Genomic DNA, 18518 nt, shown 5'->3' on the forward strand with positions numbered 1-18518 from the left:
AATACTAAGCAGAATTATTGACACATGCCTCCTCCTAAACATGCCCAAATTGATTCACCTGGACCAAACTGGCTTTTGTTTAATGTTGGAATACTGCCATTATTATCAGATGGCTCATATCTCTCCTACAACCACAAATTCCAGGGGCTGAAGAGGCAGCAATAGTAGCAATTAATGTTGAAAAGGCCTTCAACAGCCTAAGATGGGACTACCTCTATCAGTCCATGGAGAAAATGGAACGAGGACAGGGGTTCATTGACTGGCCAAGCTACTGTAAGCCATGCCCACAGCCAGGTCTGAAGAGGTAGAACAATCTCCGAGGTGTACACAGTGGGGAGAGGGTCAAGACAGGGTTGCCCCCTTCTCTTTGCGATAGCAGTCGAGCCACTGGCCCAGCCAGCTAGAGTAGGGGACCACTACAGGGGGTTGTAGGTACACGGACACTTATATAAAATCTCACTATATGCGAAAGACATAGTCCTCTTCCTCCACAACTACAACCAAGAGCTGCAGGGGGCGATTGTACTCCTGGAACGCTTTGGTAAAATAACCGGTCTACACATCAATTGGCAAACGTCCCTTATTTTTCCATTGCACCGACACCCACCTCTACCAAATGACCTACGAGTGTCCTCTGGGATGACATCTACATTTAAATACCTGGGAGTGCAAGTATACCACAATCCCCTTGACCTGATAAGGCAATGTACTGGGGGGCATTTAGAAAACTTAGATTGGACTTCGCCTTCTGGAGGACACGCCCACTTTTGGCAGTGGGCCGCATCGTGGTCATCAAAATGATAGCCTTACCTCGACTGCGATACTTGATATATCTACCTCAATCGCTGCTCCAAGAAATGAACTCTTCACTGATCAACCATATTTGGGGTACAGGGAGGTGTAAAGTAGCCCTGATTTAGCTCCAGCTCCCAACCACAGAAGGGGGACTAGCAGCCCTAGACCTGGAACTTTATTACCTGGCCAGCCAGCTCCTGTGATTCTCCTAGTGGATACATGTGCAAAAACAACCTGACAGGGACCTACCCCAAAACACTCCAGCATATCAGGTATTACTCCACATCCTATTGGCTCCCAGTGGACAGCACCCTAAACTCTCGCTGGACCTGCAGGTAATGAGACGGTGCTGGTTTCGCGGTCTACAGGGGACTAGGACTGTTCTACCCTACGACCAAGAACTCCCACTTTGTGGGATGATAACCCTCCCAGGAGGCCGAACCCTTCAGAGAGTGATGGGATGGAAAGATTATAACATCTCTACACTGGGTGACCTATACAGAGATTGGAAGCTCCTACCATTTAATACCTTGGTCGAGGAATACAGACTTCCCAAGGGACAGTTCCTATTACATAAAGAACTAATCACCACAATCAAACAACACTGAAAACAAGGAACAGCAGAGCCCGAGATACACTTGGGGGCATATTTATACTTTTGACACACAATTGCGGAAGCACAGTTTTGCGTCAAAAAGTTTAGCGCTTGCTTGCACCATTTTTTAGCACCACAAGGGCATCATATTTATACTATAACACAGGATGGCAATAAAAACTGGTTAGAGTAAAAAAAAAATATGTTAACCCTTGCACCCTGTCATAAGGCAAAATGACGTTAACCCAGCAAAATTGACTCCAACCCTCTAACTCTTATAGCGCATAAACATGTTGCAAACTGATGTGCACCATTTTAACCCTGCATTAGTGTCAAGTTTAGACGCTAATGCAGGAAAGTTTGCAAAGCAGAGGGGAAATGGAACCAGCAGACCAGGAGACACCCCAGGGTGACCCTATACAACCAAGAACCAGCCAGGAGGACACACAGAAGTCCCAGGGGAAGGAGAAGAAAATGCGAAAGTGTTGGTTTAGTGTGGAGGTGCATGAAATTCTTGTGAGAGAGGTGACGGAGCACCAAAATCAACTATTGGTCACCTCTAAATTGCCAATTGACAAAAGAGAGGCAATATGGCAGCAGATAGTGGACAAAATGAACAGTGCGGCAGAGGTGAGGAGAACTGTAACAGAGTGCAATAAATGCTGGCATGATTGTAAGTGAAAAACTAAGGAGAACATGGCAAGGAACAGAAAGGCAGCACTGCAAACAGGAGGTGGAAGTCCAGCACCACAGGAGGACCTGGATGAGATGGAGGAGATGGTTCCAGCGGTCATCCCAGAGGAACTGGTCACTGGAATCACAGGACAGAGAAGACTACCAGGAACCACCGCAAATGCAGGGTAAATTGCATGGCTAAATAAATGCTAAATTAACAAATACAAGAAGGGGGGGCACATAGGACACATTCATTGCATGTGAAAGGAGTGCAGGGGACACATTGGCCATGAATCAAGATGCACCATTCACATGTACACACGCTTTGGTTGTGCCATGCACCACAACACATACACAACCTGGACATATGTTAATCACCAGGGCTACATACCAACATGTACAAATGCAACACATAGGATGGATGGCATGTCTAATTACAGTGCCTTTGGTTGTGTCATCACAACATCCCTTACATATAGTCAAACAAAACCTACCAACACAACTAAGACATCAGAGACTAGGAAGTCAGTCAGTACCATTCCTGGGGTTAAGTCATGGTAGTGTCTCTTGCAGAAACCCTTCGTATTGCCGAAAAATATACGTGCTGCATCTTACAGAACACATTAAAATGGCACCTTAGCTAACATTACTCAGACATGTGCAGGAAGCCCCACCACGCCCCACATAAACAACACATCCTCATAAGGCAGCCACTTCTTCATCATGCAGTAAGGATGCCTGTCTGGGTGCAGGGAAAATTAATCTGTGCAGCTGCTGGGGGAATTGCAGGGTGGTCCAGTATGACAGGAAACAAGGCACTACGCAATGTAACTAACTTGGTGTAGTCTGGAGCCACACATGTTGATGCTGATCAGAACTGTGCCACTGGAGAAGAAATGCACGACAGATTGCAATCTGTAGGGCACAACACATACAGGCTGAGCCCACAACTATTCTGACACAACCATGTGAGCCACATAGGAGTGGGAAAACAATCATACAAACACAACATATGGTGTATGTCTGTGAACATCATGGTGTACTATATCAAATTGACGGGTGTGGGTTGATTAATGGGCAAGTCTGGTGTTAGTTAGACTGCTAGTTCACTGTACCCTCCACGGTTGGCAGTATGAGTATCACGCTGGAATGGCGGGTGGAAATCTGTCTCCTCATGTCAGCTCTGTGGGGCAGTTACCACTACATTGTTGATGGATGAAACAGAGGCAGCACCAATCTTGGGGTACATTGGGTGTGACAGCACAGGCTGCTCTCATCACCACAAATCAGGCAGTGGAATGCCAGGTGCATGGGCTGTGCAGAGGCACCCAGGGTCACACCACACCACATTACCACCAACCTTTGCTTGGGGGTTTGACTGCCATGCAATGGCTGGCAGATAAGCGGGAACATACCTGGAGGGTAGCGCTGATCGTAATACTGGTCTGGTATAAGCTGCCGGCAACCTTCCAGAGGCAGCCCATTGGCACATGGGGCATTCCTCATGGACAACATGTGCCACTTCCACCTGCGCTGTTGGCGGCGGTCATATTGCCACTGGCAGTCTGGTGGTCATAGGACAGCCAGACTTGTAATGAGGGTTCATGTATGCACCAGTACCACTACATGCAAAATCTCCATCAAACTAGCTCGAGGACCTGGTCTAAGTTCAACATTAGTCAACTGGTTATGTACATGATTTTATTGGCATCAGGCACTATCATGTAGAAAATGATGTTCACTTCAACAAATAATACCCATGCTGGCCATCCCTGGGTCCACCCATGTGCCAGTGTCAAATTAGCTGCACTGCCAATGCACTGCCACCATAGTGCAAGGATGGCTGCATTGAGGGGAGATCATGGTTGAGTATGAAGGAGCACCTTCCAGCACAGCCAGAAAATGAAATTGCAGTCTGCTAGGTCCATGTTTGCTGTGCAATGTAGCATACATACACATACATCAGCATGAGGAGCAATCAAAGTAAACAACAATATAGCGCCTTGGTAATGCCGTCCCTGGGGTAAGCTTTCAGTGCCACCCTGGAGTATGAAAAACATGGAAAACTGGGACAGGGGCAAATTGCAATGTGTGCTGGTGTGGCTTGACCACTGCAACAGCCACTGCAAGGCCCTACCATGCAAATGGATGCAAAGGAAGGAACAAAAATAACAAGATGGTGTGAAGCCACCAAATGGAAATGCATCACACCTTGTAAATATGATGCAGCCTATTGCGCCACCTGAGCCTCCATTTATGTGACACTCACGTGGGTCAAAGGGCTGATAAATTGCACCCATAATGTACAAGAACAATGTTTGGGCTGTACGTTGTCACTGAGCCTCCAATAGCAATTCAGTGACGTGAAATGTCAACTGCTACAACACTGAAAGATTGATTTTACGCCATCTCATTGCAGAGGATGATGGCTCTCCTGCTCATCTGCCTGTCCTAGAGTTTTCCGATGACCTGGATGACCAGATGACAACCATCAGCCAAGAGACTCTCCAGGATGTCCTGGTATCCCCCCAGACACCATCTCCAGTTGCAAGGAGGACAACCAATGTAGCAGCCAGGTGACGCAAACAAACAGCCAAATATTACAACCTGCCAGCTACGACACAGCTCAGGACTCCGAGGTCCCAGGAACAAGCTTCCAGAGGACAGTGGTAGGAGTCCAGCGGGAGCTAAATCATTAAATCATTAACATTTATAAAGCGCGCTACTCACCCGTGCGGGTCTCAAGGCGCTAGGGGAAAAAGGGGGGGTTATCGCTGCTCGAACAGCCAGGTCTTTAGGAGTCTCCGGAAAGCAGAGTGGTCCTGGGTGGTCCTGAGGCTGGTGGGGAGGGAGTTCCAGGTCTTGGCCGCCAGGAAGGAGAAAGATCTCCCACCCGCCGTGGAGCGGCGGATGCGAGGGACAGCAGCGAGTGCGAGGCCAGAGGAGCGGAGGAGGCGGGTGGGGACGTAGAAGCTGAGGCGTCTGTTGAGGTATTCCGGTCCCTTGTCGTGGAGGGCTTTGTGTGCGTGGGTGAGAAGTCGGAAGGTGATCCTTTTGCTGACTGGGATCCAGTGCAGGTGTCTCAGGTGTGAGGAGATGTGGCTGCTGCGGGGTATGTCGAGGATGAGGCGGGCCGAGGCGTTTTGAATGGGTTGCAGGCGATTTTGGAGTTTGGCTGTGGTCCCGGCGTAGAGGGTGTTGCCGTAGTCCAGGCGTCTCGTGACGAGGGCGTGGGTCACAGTTTTTCTGGTGTCGGCGGGGATCCAGCGGAAGATCTTGCGGAGCATGCGGAGGTTGAGGAAGCAGGCGGAGGACACGGCGTTGACTTGCTTGGTCATGGTGAGAAGAGGGTCCAAGATGAAGCCGAGGTTGCAGGCGTGGTCTGTGGGGGTCGGTGCGGTGCCGAGGGCTGTGGGCCACCAGGAGTCGTCCCAGGCGGACGGGGTGTTGCCGAGGATGAGGACTTCAGTTTTTTCAGAGTTCAGCTTTAGGCGGCTGAGCCTCATCCAATCTGCGACGTCCTTCATACCCTCTTGTAGGTTGGTCTTGGCGCTGGCGGGATCCTTGGTGAGGGAGAGTATAAGTTGCGTGTCATCGGCGTAGGAGGTGATGATGATGTTGTGCTTGCGTACGATGTTGGCGAGGGGGCTCATGTAGACATTGAAGAGTGTCGGGCTGAGTGATGAGCCTTGGGGTACGCCGCAGATGATCTCGGTGGGTTCTGAGCGAAACGGAGCAGGTGCTGGTGGGGATGGAGACCATAGCAGGCGGCCTAGAGGAAATGCTCACGTGCCTCCCCACTGCGTGGAGTCCGGCAGTGTCTGATGGACATAGCTGCTGCCATGAGGGAGAGGCCACAACAACTGCCCTCCTAAACTGGCAGCAGCATGATTGAGAACAAGCTGGACTCAATTCTGCGAGAAGTGGCCTCCCTCAAAGCAGACACAGCTGCCTTCCACCGGGATGTGGCTGCTATACTGAAAAATCAGCAGTTCCTCTTTGCTCCAGTGATGCCATATGCTACTCCACATCTTCAACCACTGAAGTGTTTGTGGCCCCCTCTACCTCCCCACCACCACCACTACCAATGACACAGGAGACACAACACACATCGGTAGATGAAGATGTGGAATAGATCGCTTTTACTGTGAAAAGTACCCAGAACCACCAGCCCATGCCACATGAGCAGTGTTCTCCTTAATTTTGTGCTAAAGATCATGCCAGTGTTATCACAGTAGGATATGTGCACTCTTCACGCACCCACTGTTGGACCTGTCTGCTATGGACTGTCATTGTCTCTCACTTACCATTTGGCAATTATTATTCCTCTGCACTTATCAACACTACTCTGAAGCATGTCCCATGACATGTCCCTCAACCCTGGACTTGTATTGTGTCACAAATGTATGAATTTCACGAATGGGGTCACTGTCAAGGACATTGTAAATATCTCACTACAATACTTCCACTTGTAAATAAACACCTTATACACATTTAGCATGTCTACGTCTATTGTAATTCATTGACTCAGCAAAATGATTGTAATGAATGAATCCATGTCATTGGTCAAAGAATTGTAGTACAAGAGTGCAGGAATGTGGGGGCACAAGCTACACACAAGGTTCCTAACATGGCAATTGTGTATGCTGATCTTATCACCTACAAGCAATTCACTGAGTACGTCACAAATGAAGGACACATATATGGTTCCCTCACCATATAAGGCAGGTATGGCTGAAAAGAAAGTCTAGGGCAATATCGTCAGCTGGGAGTACCAGAAAAACTCATTGGTGTGGTACAGAGGTAGCTAACCTCATTAGTGATGGCCACCAATCAGTTTAGCAGGATAGAGTTCCAATTGTGGCTGATGTCAGTTGTGCCACAGTTCCTAACATTCCTACTACAGGACCCCAACACTGATAGCTGAAGTACCAGACATACATGTCCAATATAAAGTATGGATAGTCATCATGAGTGGTGGGTACACTGGATAGCAGATGCATGGACTAGTAGATGTGATGTTGCAGTTAATGTGACATCTCCGTTATCAATAGGGATTACACACGATAACTGAGGTTTTTGTAGGCAGGATGGATTCCATAGGCCATTTACCCAAGGTGGCTGTACATACATAAGGAGAACCCTGAGACTCACACTAATTACACAAACTGTTTGCAATGATAACCTGATATTTATTATAAAAAGGATCTACTAAAAAAAACTAAAACCTACCCTATCCTAAACTAACCTATACTAGCTATACTTATCACACAACTAAACTATCTAATCAATGCTAAACTTAACTTCTGCATAAAACACCACATTCTAAACATTGCCCCCCCACCCCTCTAAGAAACAAGAAACAAGAAACAAGTAGGACAACAATTTTTATAACTACACATCTACTAACTAATCCAAAGACCTAAACAAATATATATTTTTTTTAATTTTTGTGTTGATTTTTTTATTTGTTTTCATAAAAACACATATAAACCCCAACATGACCCCCACCCAACAACCCACCAATTAAAACCTAAGAATATAACCCCAACCCCCAACCCCTAGCTACATTTACCCTAACTAATGGCTACACTACACTAACCTACCACTAACTACATAAAACACAAACTAAAATATGGTACAACTTTAAAAGGGAGGTGAGGGAACTGGGAGGTGGTCCATCACAGTCTTAGTTCATTTGTGGGACTTCTTGAGATTCTTCTTAATGTATTTGAGGACTTTTTGGTCTTCTGCCAGTGCCTCCTCCAACCTCTTTAAACGCTGGAGTATTAGGGTCAAGTCCCGACGTAAGTCCAGTTCCAATTGTGATGGGCCAGCAGCTGGTGGTGGCAAAACTGGTACTGGGGTGGCAACTGGTGCTGAAGAGGTGGATGGGGTGGGTGCAGCTGGGAGCCTCTGCATTGAAGATGTCCCTGCTCTATCCTTTGTTTTGGGTGAGTGAGTTGGTCCCCCGTGTGGGAATGCCCGCCATTCGCCAGATGCAATCTCCGAACGGAAATGGTGTGCCATGCAGCGGTAACCTGTGTGCACATCCAGGATGTTGCAGTACCTTTCTGACCTGCAGTTGAACTGACGCCATTCCTCATTGGTAATGTTGGCAGTTGAAAAATGAGGACAAGCAACCATCAGTTTCAGCATTGGGTGGAGTATGTACTGATTTGTAACTTGCACTGCTACAGCTGATTACACATACAGTCCTACACACATGCCTTTTTGTATTGCACCTCATCTGCCTCTATATCCAACCATACAGCACCAGTATCTTGTACATGTCCGTGGGATGATGTCAATCCATTGGAAATACTGATTGCCCACAGCTGATAGGAACTAACAATGGACCGCTAAACATCACTCTCATCTACACTTTGAGCATCAGATGTCTCAACAAGTATGGATTTACTGTCTCCCTGAGCTGAATGGGGGTTGGGCATGCAATCCATCAGCTCAACACCCGTGGTGATAGTCCAAGGCCTGAGCACCCATCATGGAGTGTAGGAGTGGGCAACGTTCCCTTTAAGGCGTGCGCTCGGGCGCGCTCTCACCCTTCCCTCCCCCACCGCGCATTCCTTCCTGCATAATGCGGGGAGAGTGAAACCGTACGTAAGCGCTGCGCTTTAAAAACAAACAGCTCAAGATCACGGTCACTCTCTTCGCGGCAGGACAAGGTGGCTCGTGGAGTGCTGGGGGAGGAGAAGAAGCGAAGTAAGACATGTTGTTTAAGAGGAGGGCTTGGGCTACTGTTATCTCACTAAAATGGATTGCACACACAGGTTCCACCTGCCCGCTCTTCACCTCTGTGGCAAAGACGACGAAGGTGGAAATGGTTCCGCAGAAGAAGATTAATGAGTACTGGTTTTAGTCATTGGTCAGTTATTAATTTGCATGCCCTCTTCCATCTCAATAGGGAAATAATGTCTCCTAAAACTTGTGGTGTTTCTGGGGGTAGCCCCTTGCCAAATATATTTGGACATCAAGAACGCAGCTTGTGTCTAGACTTGCTTTCCACTTATCTACACTCAGAGCTAAATCCCGTCCTTTTTTTGTTTGTTTTTGAGAGAGCCAACCCCAGTCTCAGGAAAGCCTGTCGAGCATGTGTGAATCTGTCATCCTATCGGATGTTTCATAGGGCTATTTTTGTGTCGTTCTGATAGGCCTCTGGGGATCATCTGTAGCACGGTTGCCAAGGTTTCTGAATGGGGTGGGAGTAAATTCCCTGCAGATACTTAAACTGTGATGTGCAGTATATCATGGATATGCCAAACTATCTAGGTGCAATGAGCACAAGTGTCTTTCCTCTAATCAAGTGTGCCTCATCTGCCTCCCCTGCTTCTCTTACATATTGTCAAAGGTGTCTGGTATGGTAATGATGAGGGTCGTATAAACTGAGGAGATTCTGCTCCTCTTTGGTAATTGGGACAGTGATTTTAGCCACAACTGGCTGCAGGTTGAGTACTTACCCATATTAACTAGATATGGGGCCTGATTCTAACTTTGGAGGACGGTGTTAAACCGTCCCAAAAGTGGCGGATATACCACCTACCGTATTACGAGTCCATTATATCCTATGGAACTCGTAATACGGTAGGTGGTATATCCGCCACTTTTGGGACGGTTTAACACCGTCCTCCAAAGTTAGAATCAGGCCCATGGTGTTATTGTGTGTCTACGTTGTAGGCAACGTTCCATTTAAGGCGCGCTTACAAATTAAGCACTGGTCACACTGTAATGTGCATACGATGTCTAGTGCCGTCTAAAGATGTGTTACACAATAGAGGATTTCTTCAGTTTTAGTCTTGGTCTTGAAAGGTAAATGTGTGCCACTGCTGAAGCCTTATGATGTTGAGAAGAACAATATCTCCACCTTTTCACCCACTCCACACCAGATGTACTGTACATATGATGCAGAAACTCCTGCACCACACTCGCAAATCCAGGCACGGCCGCTGCAAAGACATAAATTGGCCATACTGTTATCTCACTAAAATGCATTGCGCACACAGGTTCCACCTGCCCGCTCTTCACCTCTGTGGCAAAGATGACGAAGGCGGAAATGGTTCCGCACAAGAAGATTAATGAGTACTTCTTGACAGCAGTAGGTAAAGTTCACTTCCACAAGCTCCAGACCCTTCTCTCAAGCACAGCGTTCACATTCCAGGCCATATCACATCCACATCACCATACGACATACACCCATACCGCCACATGCTACCTTAATGGCCATAACACAGCTTTATAACAGGGATCATTTTTTTCCAAACTCATGTACAAGAGGTTTAAAAGTGTTCTATTTGTTCATATGTTGATACCTTGAAACCTGAATTCATTGGTGTGTTGCCAAATTAACTTTAGGAGAGGATGGGAGTAAAATGAACTTGGATGATAACCATCATCCTTCCTAAAGAAATTGACCAGCCTAGTATCTTGTGATGCAAAAACACAGAATTGTAGTATCCAATGGAAGATATTCAGGATGCCTGATCAATTTACTGGTCAGTATAGATGAGTGTTAAGGAACAGATCAATGGACGGGAGGTCTAAAACGTATAATTTCCTCTATCATCATCTGCTTGTATGGCAATGGCAGAGGAACTGTTGTCCCATGTCCATGCAACAATGGTACATCTACCTATGGTAATTATGGAAAAACATCAGCTTTCAGCCAGAAATCTTCCCTGAGTAGTTTGCTTAGAAGAATTCTGAAATGGGCTTTTAAATTGAGGCTCACCTGTCAGTAAGGATACATTCTTTCATAAAAGTTGCTCTCACTCTTTCTTTTTTACAGCAAGAGGTCATCATTTAGGTCTTGATAGCTGGTTGGCGTATAAACAAATTAATAAAATGTTTTTTTTTTCCAATGTTTGCTTTCTAAGCCATCTTCTAAGGATTTTAGCACCAATGCCATGATTCTTTTGTGTGTTTTCCTTGTTCTAACAAATATCCATAATTTGCCTCCTTGAGAAAGATCTCAACTCTCTCTACCACATTGCCTTTTACAATAACCCATTAAAGAATGTTTTTTATTAGTAAGTGTGAGAATCCAATCTGGTCTGGAAAAAACTACCCCAGTTTTGACCTTTAGTTGGTTTTGAGGGCTGTTAATCGTGAGGTAAAACCATAGCACGCTCTGCTTAAAATGACATTGTATTCACCTCACATGTAGTCCTTGTTTTGCATGAGGAAAACTGAACTGGAAAGTTTATTGCAGGGGGCTTTTAGCCCACCCATTGCTTACGTTAGTTGGCTTTCTTGTCACGCTCATTAGCTGCTTGTTATTCGTGGCCCTGCTTGTCACCCTATAGTTTGTCTTTTCCATGGAGCATAGCTTCTTCACCATCTCTTTGATTGTCTGGCTTATGTGCTTCCACTACTTGCTTTTCAAGCTCTAATTGTTTCCTTTTGAGTTAAGCACTTGATGAAAGCGCATGTGTGTCCCTTGTGTATTTCTGTCCCCCACACAACATGTTGCTGTCTCTCTCCATATCCTTTCCATGTTGTCCTCTCATACCCCCCATTGCTTTCTTGCTTGTATGCTTTTCCCTGCCCCATCCACTTTGTTCTCTTGTCCGTTGCTTCTCCTCCCTGCCATCTGTTTTTCTTCTCCTTTCTTGTCGGTTTGTTGCTTCTCCTCCCCACCTGTGCACTCCTCTCTCACCGGTTGCTTCCCCACCCGCAAGCTTCTTTTCTTACAATGGTTGTTTCTTTTCCACCTGCAGCCTTTGTGTTTCCTCTATTCTCCCCCCCAATGCTGCTTTCCCTGACTGTGGCCCTCAGTCTTATTTCCGCCCACTTCGCTCCTCTGTTGCTTCCCCACTCCTGCACAAGCTACTTATTTATATTTTATTTACAGATCCGAAGTGGGAAGTAAATCACTTGTAATTTTGTAGGCACACACATACAAAATGGTGCGACCGCAACCTCCTAGCACATTTCAAACCCACCAGGATTTCAGAAGCTACTGACATAAAAACCTAATCCGGTTGTTTTTAGCTTATTGCACAAAGCATGCCCAATCTACAAGTGCAGAGCTGCCAGGCAGAGCTTGTGTATTGAATCCTAGTTTCAGGATTCACTACACTTGCTCTTGGATCAGTGTGGTTCTTTTGAGGTTGAAATGGTTGACAGCCATAGTCTGCAGCTCAAGAATGGGGTGTGGTGTAATCCAGTTAATAGTTGTTTATTTTTCAACCTGTTGTCCTATTTGGGAGCTCGACAACTGGTATTTGAAAGGGTGATAGGACAGTGGTGGTGATCCAAGATGAAGGATAATGCAAGTTTGCTGGGAGGTTGACTGTATTGAAGGCTTTGGAAGCTTTCAGCTAATCAGGTGCATGAGAAGCTAGTTTTGCACCCTCTGCATGTCCCCGTCATGCTCCAGGACTGCTTATCCCAACTACAACCTTGTATGTATTATCCTTTTTCAGATATTTGTTTTACGATAAGGTGGCCGAACGAGGCCAAAATCGTTGCCCCAAATTTACAATGTGGTGCAATACATGCATTGTGTCACTTTGTAACCCTTTGCACTACATTATGGGGGTCATTAGAACCTTGGTGGTCTTTTAACAAGACCGCAGAGGGACCGCCGTGCGGAAGACCGCCAGTAGTGGCGGTTTGCCGCTCTGCGTATTATGACTGTTGGCTGCTCTCCGTCCTTTTTACGATGGAGAGCCGCCAACAGCCATACTGGCGGGCGGCGGGGAAGTGGAGGTTGCTCCACCTCCACTGCCACGGCAACAGAACACCGCCCAGCGAACTCCCGTCCCCTCCCGGAGGATCGATGGACAAGGTAAGTCGATCGTCCGTTAGGGGAGGGGGTGGGGGGGGTGTTGTGTGTTGTGTGGGTGCATGGGGGTGTGCGTCTGTGTATGTAGAGGGGGGTGTGAGTGCGTGTATGCTTGCGGGTGTGTTGCGTGTGTTGGGAATGAGTGCATGTATGTCTGTATGGATGTGTGCATGTATGTCTGTATATGGGTGTGCGTGTCTGACTGAGTGTGTGGATGTAGACATGTATGTTGGTGTGTGTGCGTGTATGTGTGTTGGTGGTGCCTGCGTGCGTGTTGTGTGTGTGAGTTATGTGATGTTGGGGGTCGGGTGGGGAGGGGGGCCCTGCCACCTTTGGGGGGTGGCAGGGGTGGTGGGGGGTGTAGGGGAGGGAGTCGGGTGGGGGTGGGGGAGATCCCTATCAGTGCCAGGGAAGGAATTCCCTGGCACTGATAGGGCTTACCGCCATGGATTTCATGGCAGCGGTATTATGACGGCCGCCGGGCTGGAGACCCAGGTCTCCAGCCCAGCAGTCGTCTCCGCCCTGGCGGGCGGAACGGTGAAGCAGCGGATGACCATGGCGGTAACCGCCATGGTCATAATACTAAAAAACAGACCGCCAGCCTGTTGGCGGTCTTACCGCCGCTTTAACTCCGTCCGCCAGGGTTGTAATGACCCCCTATGTCTGCACCAGACATAATATATATAAATGGGGCGTTTCCTGGTTGGGGGGGGGCCTGAAAAAATGGCACAAAAATGCTTATAAAATCCGATTTGTCATGGCGAGTGGGTGAGCAGATAACTTGAGGCCTGTAAAGTCTGCACCATTGAAGGGCTAACGCATGACATAGGTTTGTAAGCGGATGATAATATGGAACAGGAGTTCAGCTAAACTGAAACCCCAGGTAACTATTCAATTGCTTTGGAACAGTCATGCATAATGTTTTTGTAACTCCTATAACCTATGATAAATATCTTCTTCCCAATTACAGATGGTCTACATTTGGATTTGAACGGGCAGGCGTGAGTACCAAGCAAGCCCAGGTAATTCTGTAGATGTTCCAGGTGGGATTAAGGGTCTCTAGATAAATCACATTCATGATCCACACCTTTACTTCTATTACAGGTTTGCCGGACTAAGCACGTTATAGATTTGAATGGACTGACATGCGTAGAAGCATAAGGACCAGGTAATTATTTGGTTGGTACCCCATCTGGGTCACCTGGCATAATATAATATGACAGCATGCTGTAACCAACTGGTAACCATCTTTTCTTTTGTTGCAGGCACCTCAGACAGTACTGTTCATAGATGAGGACGGGCAGACTGGAGTAGCAGCAGAAAGAGAAGGTTATTATTTGCTAGTTTTCCTTATGGTGCATCTGAGACATTGAAACGATCAGGTGCTTTAATCATGTTTTTTTCGTTTACAGGCATCTTAGACCCTGCTACACAGAAATTTGAACAGGCATATGCGAGTAGAAGCAGAAAGACAAGGTAGTTATTTGGTTGATTTCACTTGTGATGCACCTAGTACATTATAACATAACATTCGTCATCCCTTTTTTTTGTTTGTTACATCTACAGGCAGGTGTGAGAACAAATAGAAAGGCCCAGGTAATTAATTACTACATTTTCCAAGAGATAGCTCAGACTTGTCTGGTAGATTGCATTCAATAGCATAAGAACCAACTTTAAATAATGTTCCTCACTTTAAATAATGCTCCTCGTTTTTTGCAGGATTTGCAGCATAGCAGGCTCAGACTGATTGCCACCAAAATGTTCAAGCGCAAAGCTGTGACTTCAGCAGAGAGCTGTGCTTTGCCACAAAGGAAGAAATGCTATCTTGTGTTCAAAGAAGAATGGCTGAAAGAAATTGTGGAGACTGAGACACAGAAGTCACGGAGCAAGGTTCGCGTACAACTGGGAGAGATATTTCTATACAATACAGAAGTATGCCTGATGTGCAAAGTATGTGCAGAAGCAAAGATTGCAGGGGACTTTTTGACTGGGAAGAAATGGAGTGATGGATGGAAGCTGGACTACTTGAAACGCCATCTATTTAGCAAAGTTCACGAATCTGCTTTGGTGACCCTAAGAAATAAAAGTGCTGCTGCCAGGCTGGGTTTTGGAGTGCGCACCATGCTGACGGAAACTGCCAGTGACAGAGCAAACAGACTAGAAGTGGTTGAACGGTATAGATCTATGCCTGAGGAGATAAAGATTCTCATCAACAATGTGTTACTAGCAGTCAAAATGAACACGTCAATGTTATCTGTTCAAGACATCCATGACCACGTTGTGTATGTGAAGATACCAGACAGCTGGAGGAGCAAGAACTATGCCTTTGAGTTTTTGGAGCCCATCAACAGCGTGATACGCTCTAACTTCATGGCAGAACTTCGCAGTGCTCGGTATCACACATTGATAATTGATGGGAGCACAGATATTTCAGTTACAAAAATGCTCATCCTCTACTTCAAATTCCGATCTGTAACATCAACAGAGCACAGAACAGTGTTTGGGGGAATTGTAACTCTGAGTACATGCAATGCAGAGGCTATCACTATAGCTGTGAAAGACTTCTACTCTGACAATAAAATGGACCTTATGAAAATGGTCATGTTTACATCAGATGGTGCATCAGTGATGCTGGGAAAGAACAATGGTGTTGCTACCCGCCTCAAACAGTCTATTCACCATCTAGTTGAGCAACACTGTGTTGCGCACAGAGAGGATTTGGGAGTTGATGATGCCTGGAAAAAAGTGCTGATGATCAGGGAAATGGAAACATTACTGAGGACTGTCTACACTGTGTTCTCCCGCTCACCTGTAAAGAAGTCCAAGCTGGACGAAATTGCTTTGGTCACTGAATGTGAAGCGGTCTCCTTTTGGCCACTCAATGAAGTGCGGTGGCTTTCAAGGCATTTTGCTGTTGGTGCACTCTTGCGTAATTATGAGGTTGCTCTCAAATACTTTGATCATGAAAGAGTTGAGGAGAATGACCCAATTGCTAAATAGTGCTACAAAAAACTATCTGACTCAAACTACCATATTTCCTTTGCAGCACTGAACGACATTCTGGGTGAACTTGCATCTTTGTGCAAGTTGTTTCAAAAAAGCTATTTGACCACTGTTGAAGCTGTACAGTATGCAAGAGCAAAAACTGGCCAAATAAAGGGACAGTACTTGGGCAATACTGTCTTTTGGAGCAACACAGTAAGAGATCTGATGGCTTTGTACAGAGAGGACAGAGAGTATGATAGTGAGCCGATGTTATCTTTCATTAAACTCCTTTGTGAGCATATGGAAAGAAGGTTCCCAGAAGATGAGTTGAAGGAATGGACAAGCTTTGATTTCCATGCAGTAACAACACAATCACAGTTTGATTTTGGGACTGAGAATGTACAAAGACTTGTTGAAAAGTATAAGAAGGTCTTGGTCCTGGGTGATTGTGACACCCCTGATGATGTTGTTCAGCAATACCGAAATTATAAATATGTGGTGGCAGAACATATAAAAAGCGGATTGTTTAGGACCTTTGAAGACATGGTTAATTTCACCCTGTGGAATGCTGCACAGTATAGTGTTGTATCTCAGCTTATTGATGTCTGTGCAACTTTCCAGGCTTCAAGTGCAGACTGTGAATGAGGATTCAGCCTCATGAACTCAATCAAGTCCAAATTAAGAAACAGACTTGAAGAGAGTCACCTAGATATGCTCATGAGGACAAAGGCCTACCTCTCAAATGGGAAAGTTGACTTAGAACGAGTTTATCAGCACTGGAAGAATGGCAAGGACCGGCGAGAAAAACAAACATGTCAGACATCTAATGTTGGCACCTGACTTGTCTAAACTTTGATGCAGCTTCTCCTACAGTCCATGTGTGGGTTGGGTAAGAAAATTTCTCATCCTGTCTCTAGGCAGGGGCTTCATGGCATGCATCAGTAGTGTGTTCATCAAATTGTAAATGTTAACTAATTGTACAACATCCTTTATTTGATGTGCATGGCCCCCTGAGGCACTCCGAGAGTATTCATTAAAGTTTCACAATGGTTCAACCGCCTGATTTCTGTTTTCTCTAACTGGGGTGTAGGTGGCACATAACAATGCATGTCCTTGGGGTGTGCCATCAGGTCACAATACTAACTTAATGGCCTATTATATGGAGCAATGTTCATACAAATATCCCTTTTTTGCTTTAGTGGTAAAACAAAGCAATGGAGCGGCAAATGCCAAAGATCTTGGTAGTTATGCGCTACGCTCGCGTGAATTGTCAATTTCTTGGCGCACATATCCTTGGCTGCAGCGCACAGAGATCTTACACTGGCGCACACAGTGGGAAAAAATTTGAGGGAACATTGGGAGTGGGCCAATTGTTAGGGGGGCTGCCAACTACAAAGCTGGTATTCTATGTTGTAGTACATCTATACTCATGTGTCCAGGAGTAAAACCTGTTCTGAGCCTATATATCTGGGGTCCAACTGCATTTCCCATGCTGTAGCCATATGTACAACTGATGCTACCTTGATATGAGAATGGTTGTGCAAACCCTGACCTGCACATTCACTGTTGTGAATACATTACAGCACTGGAGCCCACTACTCTGTGCCATGTAGTGCTACGTGTGTTAAATTTCATGCACATGGTGACTGTATAGATGCCCTGAAGGCCACAGCAATCATGTCTCAGCTTTGTGTGCTGCAACTGTATCTGGGAGTGTCTCACATCATCAGCAGATGTATGTCAGATATCCTCACAGCACCAGCTACACACACAGCATTGCCTTCTCATGCATCTGTAATGTGACCTCCATCGGTCACAATTTACATGGTGGCTGTACCATTTGGTTACACTGCTGACGTCTGGTGTTAGGAGATTAATAGACTTTGAGCTTAAATATCTTGAGTGGAGTTGTCCACACATTGTGTACACAGATAACTGCAGTTCAGAACATTATCTCTGGAGGATACAGTGGCATCTGTGGTGTGTGTATGTTTCCCACAGAATCCCCCTAGAGAGTAATGCAGTGGGAACCCAAAATCTGTCCCATCTTGTCATCAAGTGTGAGCTATGTGTGGCACACATGGCGGACTATGGTGCTGTGAAAAGGTTGTTAACAACAGGCATGCTATGTACATATACAGCTGGCCTATGACCTATGATGGCAGACATCCACAAATATATGTGGTCAGCCATATCTAATCTTTTTACACACAATTCCATGCCAGCACATGTTGTCCTTAGAACTACATGCATGCCAATCTCATTGCACGACCCCACAACTCACATGATGGGAATATGACAGAGCACCATGCTGATGGACAATTGGCAGCACAGCACTCCAACAAATTCACAACGCAGAATGCGCCATATAGAATAGGAGAGGGCATATCACTGTGTTATCACCAACGCCGACGACAATCTTGCTTCCTCGAACCAGCCACCCTTTTCCCATGGTGCTAGGCTGCGTTGAGGGGGAGATAGTCTTTGTGCATGGAGGGACACCTTCCAACATAAACAAATTCTACAAAGGGACTCTGCACTTTTGATGTGTGCTGCCAAATGCAGCACCCATTGAAAGAGCAAAGTATGGAAGGCACACCAACGTATATGTTTGCCTGTTGTGGCCTGCTAAAGCCACACCTTGGTGTGTTTGCAGGATTTGCT

The sequence above is a fragment of the Pleurodeles waltl genome, chromosome 5 (assembly GCF_031143425.1).
Source record: "Pleurodeles waltl isolate 20211129_DDA chromosome 5, aPleWal1.hap1.20221129, whole genome shotgun sequence".
In the NCBI taxonomy this organism is placed as follows: Eukaryota; Metazoa; Chordata; class Amphibia; order Caudata; family Salamandridae; genus Pleurodeles; species Pleurodeles waltl.